At 42.1% G+C, this 15,000-nt stretch overlaps 1 protein-coding gene across 2 annotated transcripts in view; it reads right to left on the bottom strand.

Moving 5' to 3' along the window:
- Positions 1 to 15,000, bottom strand: part of smyd3 (SET and MYND domain containing 3) — a 53,977-nt gene that overhangs the window by 38,627 nt on the left and 350 nt on the right. The window lies entirely within an intron of this gene.

Below are 15,000 nucleotides of genomic sequence, written 5' to 3'. Positions count from 1 at the left end.
AATACTCTCCCACGCACACCGAGTAATACTCTCCAACGCACACCGAGTAATACTCTCCAACGCACACCGAGTAATACTCTCCAACGCACACCGAGTAATACTCTCCAACGCACACCGAGTAATACTCTCCAACGCACACCGAGTAATACTCTCCAACACACACTGCGTAATACTCTCCAACACACACCGAGTAATACTCTCCAACACACACCGAGTAATACTCTCCAACACACACTGCGTAATACTCTCCAACACACACCGAGTAATACTCTCCAACACACACCGAGTAATACTCTCCAACACACACCGAGTAATACACTCCCACACACACCGAGTAATACACTCCAACGCACACCGCGTAATACTCTCCCACGCACACCGAGTAATACTCTCCAACACACACCGAGTAATACTCTCCAACACACACCGAGTAATACTCTCCCACACACACCGAGTAATACTCTCCCACACACACCGAGTAATACTCTCCCACACACACCGAGTAATACTCTCCCACACACACCGAGTAATACTCTCCAACACACACCGCGTAATACTCTCCAACACACACCGAGTAATACTCTCCCACACACACCGAGTAATACTCTCCCACACACACCGAGTAATACTCTCCCACACACACCGAGTAATACTCTCCCACACACACCGAGTAATACTCTCCAACACCGAGTAATACTCTCCAACACACACCGAGTAATACTCTCCCACACACACCGAGTAATACACTCCAACACACACCGAGTAATACTCTCCAACACACACCGAGTAATACTCTCCCACACACACCGAGTAATACACTCCATCACACACCGAGTAATACTCTCCAACGCACACCGAGTAATACTCTCCCACACACACCGAGTAATACTCTCCAACGCACACCGAGTAATACTCTCCCACACACACCGAGTAATACTCTCCATCACACACCGAGTAATACACTCCAACACACACCGAGTAATACTCTCCAACGCACACCGAGTAATACTCTCCAACACCGAGTAATACTCTCCAACACACACCGAGTAATACTCTCCCACGCACACCGAGTAATACTCTCCAACACACACCGAGTAATACTCTCCAACACACACCGAGTAATACTCTCCCACACACACCGAGTAATACTCTCCAACACACACCGAGTAATACTCTCCAACACCGAGTAATACTCTCCAACACACACCGAGTAATACTCTCCCACACACACCGAGTAATACACTCCCACACACACCGAGTAATACTCTCCCACACACACCGAGTAATACTCTCCAACACACACCGAGTAATACTCTCCAACACACACCGAGTAATACTCTCCAACACACACCGAGTAATACTCTCCCACACACACCGAGTAATACTCTCCAACGCACACCGAGTAATACTCTCCAACGCACACCGAGTAATACTCTCCCACGCACACCGAGTAATACTCTCCAACGCACACCGAGTAATACTCTCCAACACACACCGAGTAATACTCTCCAACACACACCGAGTAATACTCTCCCACACACACCGAGTAATACTCTCCAACACACACCGCGTAATACTCTCCAACGCACACCGAGTAATACTCTCCAACGCACACCGAGTAATACACTCCCACACACACCGAGTAATACTCTCCAACACACACCGAGTAATACTCTCCAACGCACACCGAGTAATACTCTCCAACGCACACCGAGTAATACACTCCCACACACACCGAGTAATACACTCCATCACACACCGAGTAATACTCTCCAACACACACCGAGTAATACTCTCCCACACACACCGAGTAATACACTCCCACACACACCGAGTAATACTCTCCCACACACACCGAGTAATACTCTCCCACACACACCGAGTAATACTCTCCAACACACACCGAGTAATACTCTCCAACACACACCGCGTAATACTCTCCAACGCACACCGAGTAATACTCTCCAACGCACACCGAGTAATACACTCCCACACACACCGAGTAATACTCTCCCACACACACCGAGTAATACTCTCCAACACACACCGAGTAATACTCTCCAACGCACACCGAGTAATACTCTCCAACGCACACCGAGTAATACACTCCCACACACACCGAGTAATACACTCCATCACACACCGAGTAATACTCTCCCACACACACTGAGTAATACTCTCCCACACACACTGAGTAATACACTCCATCACACACTGAGTAATACTCTCCAACGCACACCGAGTAATACTCTCCCACACACACTGAGTAATACTCTCCCACACACACTGAGTAATACACTCCATCACACACTGAGTAATACTCTCCAACACACACTGAGTAATACTCTCCAACACACACCGAGTAATACTCTCCAACGCACACCGAGTAATACTCTCCCACGCACACCGAGTAATACTCTCCAACACACACCGAGTAATACACTCCATCACACACCGAGTAATACTCTCCAACACACACCGAGTAATACTCTCCAACGCACACCGAGTAATACTCTCCAACGCACACCGAGTAATACTCTCCAACGCACACCGAGTAATACACTCCATCACACACCGAGTAATACTCTCCAACACACACCGAGTAATACTCTCCCACACACACCGAGTAATACACTCCCACACACACCGAGTAATACACTCCATCACACACCGAGTAATACTCTCCAACACACACCGAGTAATACTCTCCAACGCACACCGAGTAATACTCTCCAACGCACACCGAGTAATACTCTCCAACGCACACCGAGTAATACTCTCCAACACACACCGAGTAATACTCTCCAACACTGAGTAATACTCTCCAACACACACTGAGTAATACTCTCCAACACACACCGAGTAATACTCTCCCACACACACCGAGTAATACTCTCCAACACTGAGTAATACTCTCCAACACACACTGAGTAATACTCTCCAACACACACCGAGTAATACTCTCCAACACCGAGTAATACTCTCCAACACACACCGAGTAATACTCTCCAACGCACACCGAGTAATACACTCCAACAACTCAACAGTCAATGTACATCCCAGAAAAATCCCAGAAAAATCCTGTTTCGAAAAGTGCAAGAGACTCTCTCTCACACACACACACACACACACAGAGCTGCAGAAGTGTAATTTATGGACAGTGTGGAGATTCTGGTGTGTCCTTCAGGACCCACACTGATGACTTTCCCGTTCAGAGAAAAGAAAGAAACGCACCTCAGCACTAAAACATCTGGAGAGGAGAGAACGAGTGGACTGAGCTGGAAATAAAATCCACTACCTGCTCTATTTCAAATGTTTTATCTCACACACTCTAAAACACACTCATCACATCTAGATTTATTTTATACAGCAGCAGTGACCTTCATCATCATCATCTGTAAAATAAATTATTACATGACAAATGAAACAGAGCAGCGGTCTGAGAGCTGCAGGGCACTAAAACTAACTGTCCAGTTTTACTACAATCCGTCAAATGATTGCAATTTAATTAAGAAATAAGTTCACATCTCAACAGCAGCTCATCAGAATTAGTGCGTGTGTTAACACTACATTCACATTAGCGAGAGATAACACAGTGATTTTTACGTGTTCAACACAAGAGCTGAGATTTCAGTAACATTTGAAATGAAATGTTCACAATTGTATTCAAATTAGTGATGATGCTGTAAAGTGATAAATCCAAACAATCGTCTAGAATGAGTTCTCACATGCAAAAAAGGAAGAAAAACTTATGAGCGTGGTTTCATCTTATTCTGTCATATACGACCTCTCATCATCATTAAATGTGCACAGAGACATTGTGAAGAAAAGTAAAGCTTGTAAGGAAGTAGCAGAGATCGCTGGACTTGTGGTGAGTGTGAGCTCGAGCAGTTAGTCTTTGTGAAAATGTCTATTGTTAAAAGTGCTGAACAAATAAAACTGAACTCAACTGAAGAGTTCATTAAGTTCGTTTGGAGCCGTAAATCTTGCGTGCGCTGTATAATTTATAATCTGTGTTCGATACCTGATGAAGCTCTTAGTCGTCTGAAAGAAAAAGCAGCATCTGCTGGAGCTCCATGAGCACAAAGCCCAGTTTGTTTTAAGCACAGGTTTTAGGAACATAAATTAACGATCGGTGATGATTTATGAGCTGCTACACTTTTGCCCTTTGCCTTTCTGCAGACGTGAATAAAGAGATTGTCTTTTCTCCATCTGCTTCACACTAATCACTCCTGATTAATTATTAAAAACCGGGCTCGAGCTCGGCCGCGCAGTGCTGTGTGTGTTCTCACACAGGCTGAATTCTTATAAAGATCGAGTTACTGAGGCAGTGCTGTGTGAGATGTAAAAACAGCTTTTATAAATCTAAAAATAATAAACTGGGTGTATGGCTGCAAACGTATCGCATATACGATATAGAGCCATATTTAGAGTCACATCAGTGTTTACGTGAAGAAAGTTCCTGGTATTCAGATACGAGTTACACAGCCGGTTTTTCTGAGCTCCACATTCAGATGATTAAATTCACCTGCGTGAAGTTCACGCCTCCGAGGTTGCCAGATTTTTCTTTAGTAGGAGCGTCTAAGATGGGGTTTTTCAATAGCATCTAGATTTTAAATCCTCCTTTAAACACAAACACTCAGCTTTAAACCTGAAAAACCATAAATGTCAGAATCACGTGTAACCCCACGTGCATAACTCTCACGTTACTGGATAGTGTTTAAGTCAGTAGTTACGTCTGAGTTCTGAATACTGATGTGCGTAATTTCAGTATTAAATCCTCACTGAGAGAAGAACACAACTCTGAATACCGGCCATTGTTGGACACAAATGTGAAAAAATCACCTGAAAATAAAGATATAAAATAAAAATATATTACTGGTGTGACTCTCCCTATTATCCTGTGTGCATATGAAAAAACCTGCTTCTGAAATAAAGGCATTACATTTAAAACGGCGTTAATTAAGTGAACAAATCAGAGCACTAAATTGTCAACTTTATCAATCAGGAGAATTTATCATATTAACGTGACGTTCAGGGTAACGGGTCGCTAAACGCTCAGGTGCTGCTGAAGAACGCGACCTGTAGAAAAATGCTAAGTGAAAAGAGGAGCTATGAATTAAAGATGTTGTGAAATAATACGCATTAAACATTAATCTGGCTGAATTCTGAAGATGAAAAGTCACAATGTGCCCTGAAAACCCAATTACGCTGAGAGAGAAGAGAAACGTGATTAAAGGAAGACACGGCTCTGATGAGAAGAGTGTAATGTTTTATTGATGCTTTACACTTTATAGCCCAGAGTGACGCAGCGTAATGTGCTTCCAGATCTCACCGCCTTGTTTAGCGCCGTGTTTAAAGCAGCTACAGCCTCATTACTTTCCTACTCATTAAACCTCATTGTCATGTGGTGAATTATGAGCTTCTGACACACTGGACTTCTTTAACTATAGTGAAATTGATAATATATGATGAGAGAAGTCTAACCATCATCTGATATAAATTAATTACCTGGGTGTTAGCTTGATGTTAGATAAGTGATGTTTTTTTTTTTTTCACAGCCGCTCTTTATTCCTTTATTGCGCTGATTGTTTTTCTCCAGTTCACACTGATGAGGTTTTCAGTTTTCCTTATTCCTGCTCAGATTTTCATTTTCGAACAGGACGACATTAAACACCTTGCAGCAGAGGGTCCAGGTGACTGATACCAAGCCCCGCCCACACTCGGATACTGCTGCTACGCAGGTCAGGCTTAATAATAATAAAGTAATAAAGGTGGAGTCACTGAGTTAAACAGCTACCACATGACAACACTATTAAAGAGGTATTTTTATTCACATGGAGGATATCGGAGGAGATTTTACTCAGAGGCATTGCTTATCTCGAGGAGTGAATTTCTGACGGATAAAATCACGATTTCATGATGATTTAGTGTCTTGTGGCATCATTAAGTTGCTGCTGGAGCACGATATAAAAAATAAACTGTAAAATAACAGGATGTGCTGGATCAAGTGCTATTCTATGAGCTGCTGAATAATAGGTGTGGAAGATATTTTGTTAAATTAAACCAGTGATTAATGTGATAATTAAAGCTAGCTCTACTCATGCAGTAATATACTGGTGATATACGAGACGCCTGTAAGATTTATTTCAACTCTCACAAAATCTTCTCATTAACAGATATCATCATATTAGTGTTTATATGTTTACTTTTTAAATGGTCTTTTACTTTATGATACATCATATTACACACATATTACACTGACGTCTCATGTTTTTTCGGGTTTAAAGGAGCTGCGTAACCCGACTCTGAATACAGGAACGTTCCCTGATGTAACTTTAAGACTGCAGTCACTGATTCTGAATGCGACCCCTGGAGTGTGGTTACGGGGTGCGAGTAAAGATCTTACTGACTGATCCGAACTCCTGACAGTGTAATGAGGAAATACCGTCTAATGGCTAAAATCTAAATCTAAACACTTGGTTTGAGTTTTCGTTTGGTTTAGATTTGTTTAGTGTTTTGCATCTTGTTTTGCAGTGAGCTCAGTTTGCTTTTGACAGATCTGGCAACCCCGAGAGTCATAAACGTCTGAGTGTTCAGTGGCGGCGCATCACTCCGAGGCGTCATGTTGGCGAGGAATAAACGTGAGGACGATCAAAGTCTGAGCCTGTGCTCTGATGTTTGTGATTGGCGTCCCCGCGAGTCCACTTCCCTCTCATTAAGGGTGTGATGTCATTACGGCGAGATAAAAGGCAGCAAAGGGACGGCGCTGCGCTGCGGCTGGATTTATACTGAGGTCACGCTCAGGTCAGACCATCAACTCTCACTAAATCCCACAATGCACTGCGAGTCGTTAGCATTCATATGATGTACCCTAGTTGGTACACTACCCATAATGCACTGAGCAGGATAAACACACAACCTCAGTGGACTGATGATGGTGTTTGTGAGCCACGCCCTTTCTCACACTAATGCCTCTGAGCATTATGGGTAATATTCACACTCGCTCACTCATTTCACCTCCTGTTTAATTAAATATCCTCTGTTTTGCTAAGCTAATTGGTTCACATATTAGCCTCAGGGGGCTTAACAAAAAATCTAAATTCAACTCTCTGTTCACTCTTAATTGGATCTGTGTGTGTGTGTGTGTAATTGTGTACATGACATGTTTTTATAATGAGATATTACAGGTAATTTTATGTAAATAAAACACAAACATCAGGATAAAACCCGACACAGCAGTGTGAGGATTAAACATTAGCACACACACTGTAATTAACATCCTGCATGTGTGTGTGTGTGTGTGTGTGTGTGTGTGAGTGTGTGTGTAACCACCAAATCTTCATAAATACACATATTGTTGGACTCAGCATGTGCTTATAATGAGTTAAACAATTATCATGCAAAAATGTGGCAAACATCTTTCATCAGAAAGAATTAGCATTATTTTGCTAGCTAAAAAGGCTAATTTGTCGTTTCCAAAGAGGCTATAAAGGCTAGCCGTGACTGTAGCTAAGCTCCAAAGCTAACAAGCTAACGAGACATACCTAATGATTTAGTATATAAACACACACTACAGTATATAAGTTTGTTATAAAAATTATTTACGTAATATTGTGGATTCTTTAACTCAATCACGATCCCTGTTCCATGAGCTAGCATTAATTAGCATTAGTTAGCTAATCGTTAGTTAGCTAACTGTGTTTGTATATAAGCTGAGATTCTAGAAACCAAGTAAGATATTAATCTAAAAGCACAGCACACTATAAATAATCACATTTTTATACACAGCGATATTCATCACGTGTGACTCCGACATCATGGACGCTTCAAAATACCGTTACTAGTTATTATTTAGCTAGTTAAGCTAAATATGTTTATGTTTATAACTATGTTTATATCTAAGCTAAAATCCTAGTAGGTTATCCTAGATAACTGAGTATCTTGCGCACAGCACGCTGCATGTGATGATGTACAGTTATATGATATTTATAACAAAATATTGTTACTGTGAGGTGTTAGTTTTTAACCAGCTAGCTAGCTTTACCTTTACTAACTAGCATTAGTTAGTGAACTAGCTTAATCCATTTAAGATGCAGTTGTTTTTATCACTTCCTGTATGTTCTGTTTGCTATTATTATCTGGAGTTATATAGCTAGCTAGCTGTGTCTGATTAGACGTCTGAGATGAGAAACACGCGAGTGAATGTGAGTAAATAAACATCACGTGTACACTAGAAGTGCAGATAAAAAAGTGTCTATATGTAATAATGTAGTAATTGCTGAGAGCTGAAGGCTAGTCGTTAATCTGCGACGCTAATCATCTGTTAATGTGATTGTTCACTCCTCGGCATGTCGGTGGGATCAGAGTGAACTCCTCGCCAGCTCCATTACACGAGTGTGTAGATCAATATTAACCTCACTGAGCTCATAAAGGACAACATGGGTGTGTGTGTGTGTGTGTGTGTGTTGGACAGCGTGGGTTTAATCAGTGTCTCTCTGTCACACTCCAGCTGCTCGAGTCTGTAAAGTGCTGCAGGGTTGCCAGATCCAGCAGAAACCTCCAGCTCAAAGTCTGTTTAAAACCCACATGGAGACTGAAACCCAAAATCTGAACAGTTCCAACAGCAAAGAACTGAAACCCGACTGTTATACTGCTCTCCTGTCTTTCATTTCTCTTTAATTCTTCTTTTACTATTCCTTTTTGCTTATATTCCTTTCTAGTTTATACTTTTTGGGAAGCACTTGGCGAACCTGCAACTCTGTCTGTCTGTTCACATCACTGATTTCACCTTTAAACATCCCCTTAATGCTCCTGTACTGGAGCGAGCCTTAATCACTTCTACAATACTGCACTATTCAATGTTATTATTATTATTATTGTCATTATTATTATTATTATTATTATTATTATTATTCACCCTCATGCACTGTAGCGCTACAGTGGAGGAAACAGCAGTGTTTCTGTAGTGTTCTGCATAAAAGCTTCACAGCATGTAATACAGAAACACACCACAGTCTCAGGTTCTCTCTAATGATGTCATTTAATTTATTTCTTCTTTTTCACCATGAAACCTGGTCCACAGATCAAACACACGCCTTCTTCCTGCCTCTTATTAGCTCCAGTCCAGGGATTAAAGCCGGCTGTAAACCAAATCAGACGTGTCACGGTTAAAAAACCATCACGCAGAGGAGTGAAGAAGGGCCGATAGTCACTAATCCTGAAAATGAGAAAGCTGCTGAGGCACGACGGAGTTCCAGCACAAACACCTAATGACCCGCTCCCTCAGCGCCGCGTGGAGCGAGCGGGATTCATCACACACAGATCTGAGCTCAGGACACAGACAACACTACACTCTACACTCTTAGATCCCTTAAGGAACCTTTCAACCCCAAAGAGTTTCCCAACAGAGAGGGCTCCAAACTGGAACCCTTTTAAGAAGATAAGAACCCGTAACAATATAAAGAACCCGTGTGTGCTGAGTGCAGTGTGTGGGACTGAAGTGTCTAATAACAGCGCCTGAACTGCAGTATCATTTCATATAGTGGTTTATGTGTTTTTTATTTAAAGGAGCAGTGAGTAATGTTTAGAGCCCTCTGCTGACATGCCTTCACCTTCACCTTCACCTCAACTCGCCCCGCCCACTCTGCAAAAATGTATCTGTAATAAATTGAGAAAACTTCCAATAAATTAATGAGGATCTCTTATTAATTTTAATAAGCTGAACAAACCGTAGAAACACTGACTGCTGTTCTAATGTTCTGGATTTTGAGTGTGAAAATATTACGTTTTTGCCTTGTGAGATGCCTTTTAAGGAAAAAGGGACGGGACTCATTTCTGGGCCAGAAAAAAAGGTAAGCTTTAAATGAAGAAACTAGTGACATGCACTAGATGATGATATTGCAAATTTAGTTTTTCTAAGGTATAGAAATGTTTTTTGAACATTACACACTGCAGCTTTAAACTCAGACGGCACATTTATCAGATCTGACACAGAAAATCATCACCGTTAGTCAACAAAATTGGGAATTAACTTTGTAAACACATAAATCATGCACACGGATGGAGTCGAGACCTGAACTCACATCAGGACTCATCACTCAGCTCTCGAGCTCGGGTCCAAATCACCACACACACTTCAGGCAGGACGCAAACCTTTTTCCGTGTCTGTTTTATCTGGAGGATTGTGTTCAGGGATTAAGTTTCTCTCTGGTGTGTGTGTGTGTGTGTGTGTGTGTGTGACTGAATGCTATAATACTGTAACATGTTTGGATTGTAAAGTTAGTGTAAGAACGTAGTGCAGTGAGGCGTGATTTAAAAGCGAATTTATTTACTCTGGTGTTTAGCTAAGCGCTGTTATCCATCATATGTCCACGTTACAGGTAAAACTGCAGCAAAAGAAGGACGCTGATCGACTCGACGCTCTGAACCCAATTAACTGGAGCACAAAGCGAGGACTGGAGTCAGCGGTGAGAGGGTGGAATTGGCTTTCAGGGTTCAGGAGGGCGTCAGAGGAGAGCGCTAAGCCGCGAGCGTGCAGAAGGGAACGGATCGATGATGATAAACAGGGAGGAGAGAGGAGACGAGCGAGGACAAAGACCTGCTACTAACAAGTGACAAGGTCATAACAGGAAAAGAAATGCAGCTAAAGAAGCGTAGGTTAGTTAAAATCTCCAGGAAAAAAAGCTGTGACCTTGACTATAAGCGCTAATAACATTTAGCTTTATTTATGTCATTTACGTAACATTACCGTAAGCGTCGAAGTGGAGGAGAAAAATATCCTCAACAGGCTGCTTTATTTTTATTGTGTTACTCTGTGTAACAGTCACACAGAGTTAAAGTTTAGAGCGTCTGTAAGCTTATATTTAATAATAATTATAAAATATTGATATCTGATAAAGCAGGTGTGGAAAGTTTTTGATGTTTTCTGTCCCGGCACTAAGCCGTATTATATCATAATTATCATTCTGAAGGACATTTTTCTCACCGCGTACTGAAACTGCTGTGTGTCTGGTTTCTTCTTCTCCTCGTTCCTGCACTCAGCTCAGATTTACTGGATTATTAATTTTCACAAATAAATACACAGTGTGTGTGTATGTGTGTGTGTGCAGTGTGTGTGTGTGCGTGTGTGTGTGTGTGTGTGTGTGTGTGTGTGTGTGTGTGTGTGTGTGTGTGTGATGTGTTCAGGACCAGGAACACTGTTAACATCCTGCTGTACTGCTCTTAATAATAACACTGAATAATAGCATGGATCCATCATCCTTTTACATGCCTACAGGTCACAGAGTTCACACACACACACACACACACGATAATAACATAAAGAGTGTGTGGAATATAATATAATATAATAACACATACAGCTGACAGCCAGTGAATGATGACGTGTTTATTAAAGTTATTCACAGCTACGAGTGAAAACAGCGCAGAGTTCAGAGAAACCGTGACTCTCAGCAAAGAGCATTTATGTGAGTTATGACATCTTTAACACATTTTACTCACACACATACACACACACACACACACACACACACACAGCATGTGAAAATGAAAAGGACAGAAATAAACTGGAGGAAAGGGTTAATACTAACGGTGTTAAAAGGAAGTTAAAGAGTCGGAGCAGTGAGAGGATCAGCTCCGTCTCCTACACCTTCACTTTCCAGCAGCTCACGATCCGAGCCGTCCATATCTCCTAAACACTAATCTCCTAAACACTAATCCCCTAAACACTAACCCCTAAACACTAACCCCCTAAACACTAACCCCCTAAACACTAAACCCTAAACACTAACCCCTAAACACTAACCCCCTAAACACTAAACCCTAAACACTAAACCCTAAACACTAACCCCCTAAACACTAACCCCTAAACACTAACCCCCTAAACACTAAACCCTAAACACTAATCTCCTAAACACTAATCCCCTAAACACTAACCCCTAAACACTAACCCCCTAAACACTAACCCCCTAAACACTAAACCCTAAACACTAACCCCTAAACACTAACCCCCTAAACACTAACCCCCTAAACACTAAACCCTAAACACTAACCCCTAAACACTAACCCCTAAACACTAACCCCCTAAACACTAAACACTAAACCCTAAACACTAACCCCTAAACACTAAACCCTAAACACTAAACCCTAAACACTAACCCCCTAAACACTAACCCCTAAACACTAACCCCCTAAACACTAACCCCTAAACACTAATCCCCTAAACACTAACCCCCTAAACACTAACCCCTAAACACTAATCCCCTAAACACTAACCCCCTAAACACTAAACACTAAACCCCTAAACCCTTAACCCCTGACTGAACACACACCTCCTCCCAGTACACTACTGTATTAGTGTACATTAGTGTACATTAGTGTATATTAGTGTACATTAGTGTATATTAGTGTAAATTAGTGTATATTAGTGTACATTAGTGTACATTAGTGTATATTAGTGTACATTAGTGTACATTAGTGTACATTAGTGTAAATTAGTGTATATTAGTGTACATTAGTGTACATTAGTGTAAATTAGTGTACATTAGTGTACATTAGTGTACATTAGTGTATATTAGTGTACATTAGTGTACATTAGTGTAAATTAGTGTACATTAGTGTACATTAGTGTAAATTAGTGTACATTAGTGTACATTAGTGTACATTAGTGTATATTAGTGTACATTAGTGTACATTAGTGTACATTAGTGTATATTAGTGTACATTAGTGTAAATTAGTGTATATTAGTGTACATTAGTGTAAATTAGTGTATATTAGTGTACATTAGTGTATACTAGTGTATATTAGTGCATATGACACTAATTTAGAGGAATAGCGTACAGAGAGGAATACACACTACAGAGCATTTCATTTCTCTCTCTCTCATACACACACTACACAGAAAAATCAAAGACAGTAATTGTTTGTTTGGGTGTGTGCGTGTGTGTGTGCGTGTGTGTGTGCGTGTGTGTGTTTATGCTTTAAGCGACTCTCTGATGTAAACTCCACACGCTCGTTAGTGCTCATTAGGAATAAACCAAATGGGAACGACCCACAATTACACTGCGCTTTGATCTTACACTCACTTCCTCTAAAACAGTCCTATACACACACTCACACACAATTATAGTGATTATAGTATGTAGTAAAGCTGATGTAAAGTGGTGTGTGTGTGTGTGTGTGTGTGTGTGTGTATAAAACTATAAAATAGCCCACAGAAGATTCAGGCATAAAAATGCACGACGCTTTCTGACTAATTTTATTTCACTGAGCAATCCCGCTACACCTTCTCTGGACTTAAGTGAGCTTCCTTTGGGGTTCCCTGCTCGGGGCATTTCCTGTCACTCGGGGCATTTCCTGTCACTCGGGGCATTTCCTGTCACTCGGGGCATTTCGTGTCCTGCAGCTACACCCCTAAAACCAACATAAGAGCAGGATTAGTGGAACATGATTAAACCCTCTGAAACTCGCCCTGACCCTGTTCACACCCCGTCAGTTCATGTCTGTGAGGACTTCATCACCTTCATCACCAAAACCCCTCCCACTGCATTACATCATCACCAAAACCCCTCCCACTGCATTACATCATCACCAAAACCCCTCCCACTGCATTACATCATCACCCAAACCCCTCCCACTGCATTAAATCATCACCCAAACCCCTCCCAATACATTACATCACCACCAAAACCCCTCCCACTGCATTACATCACCACCAAAACCCCTCCCACTGCATTACATCATCACCCAAACCCCTCCCACTGCATTACATCATCACCCAAACCCCTCCCACTGCATTACATCATCACCCAAACCCCTCCCACTGCATTAAATCATCACCCAAACTCCTCCCAATACATTACATTACCACCAAAACCCCTCCCACTGCATTAAATCATCACCCAAACCCCTCCCACTGCATTAAATCATCACCCAAACCCCTCCCACTGCATTACATCATCACCCAAACCCCTCCCACTGCATTACATCATCACCCAAACCCCTCCCACTGCATTAAATCACCACCCAAACCCCTCCCACTGCATTATATCATCACCCAAACCCCTCCCACTGCATTACATCATCACCCAAACCCCTCCCACTGCATTACATCATCACCCAAACCCCTCCCAGTGCATTACATCATCACCCAAACCCCTCCCACTGCATTACATCATCACCCAAACCCCTCCCACTGCATTACATCATCACCCAAACCCCTCCCATTGTATTACATCATCACCCAAACCCCTCCCAGTGCATTACATCATCACCAAAACCCCTCCCACTGCATTACATCATCACCCAAACCCCTCCCACTGCATTACATCATCACCAAAACCCCTCCCACTGCATTACATCATCACCCAAACCCCTCCCACTGCATTACATCATCACCCAAACCCCTCCCATTGTATTACATCATCACCCAAACCCCTCCCACTGCATTACATCATCACCCAAACCCCTCCCACTGCATTACATCATCACCCAAACCCCTCCCACTGCATTACATCATCACCCAAACCCCTCCCACTGCATTACATTACCACCAAAACCCCTCCCACTGCATTACATCATCACCCAAACCCCTCCCACTGCATTACATCATCACCCAAACCCCTCCCAGCAGTGGTAATCTGTCTATAGTAAGACGCTTTCACACTATTTAGAGTCAGAATGATGTTTATGGAGCAGCAGTGAATGAATAAAGAGCCACAGCGCCCCCTGGAGTCTAACTGTAACAATGACATTCAACCCACTGAGCATCACATTTACAACACATGATCATTCTCTCTCTCTCTCTCTCTCTCTCTCTCTCTCTCTCTCTCTGGGGGGGGGGGCTCACCCTCTGTACACCCTCTGTAGTGCACTAGTAGTGAATAGGGAGTGTTTGGGACTGAGTGTTTGGGACTGAGCCGGTCAGCTGCTGTAATCATGATTTTGATTTGGTTTCATCAGTTAATCTGCTGATTTTATTAACAGCTCAGTTACATAAT

This window comes from Pangasianodon hypophthalmus, chromosome 10 (genome assembly GCF_027358585.1).
Source record: "Pangasianodon hypophthalmus isolate fPanHyp1 chromosome 10, fPanHyp1.pri, whole genome shotgun sequence".
Classification (NCBI taxonomy): Eukaryota; Metazoa; Chordata; class Actinopteri; order Siluriformes; family Pangasiidae; genus Pangasianodon; species Pangasianodon hypophthalmus.
This window is presented reverse-complemented; position numbering and strand designations above follow the sequence as displayed.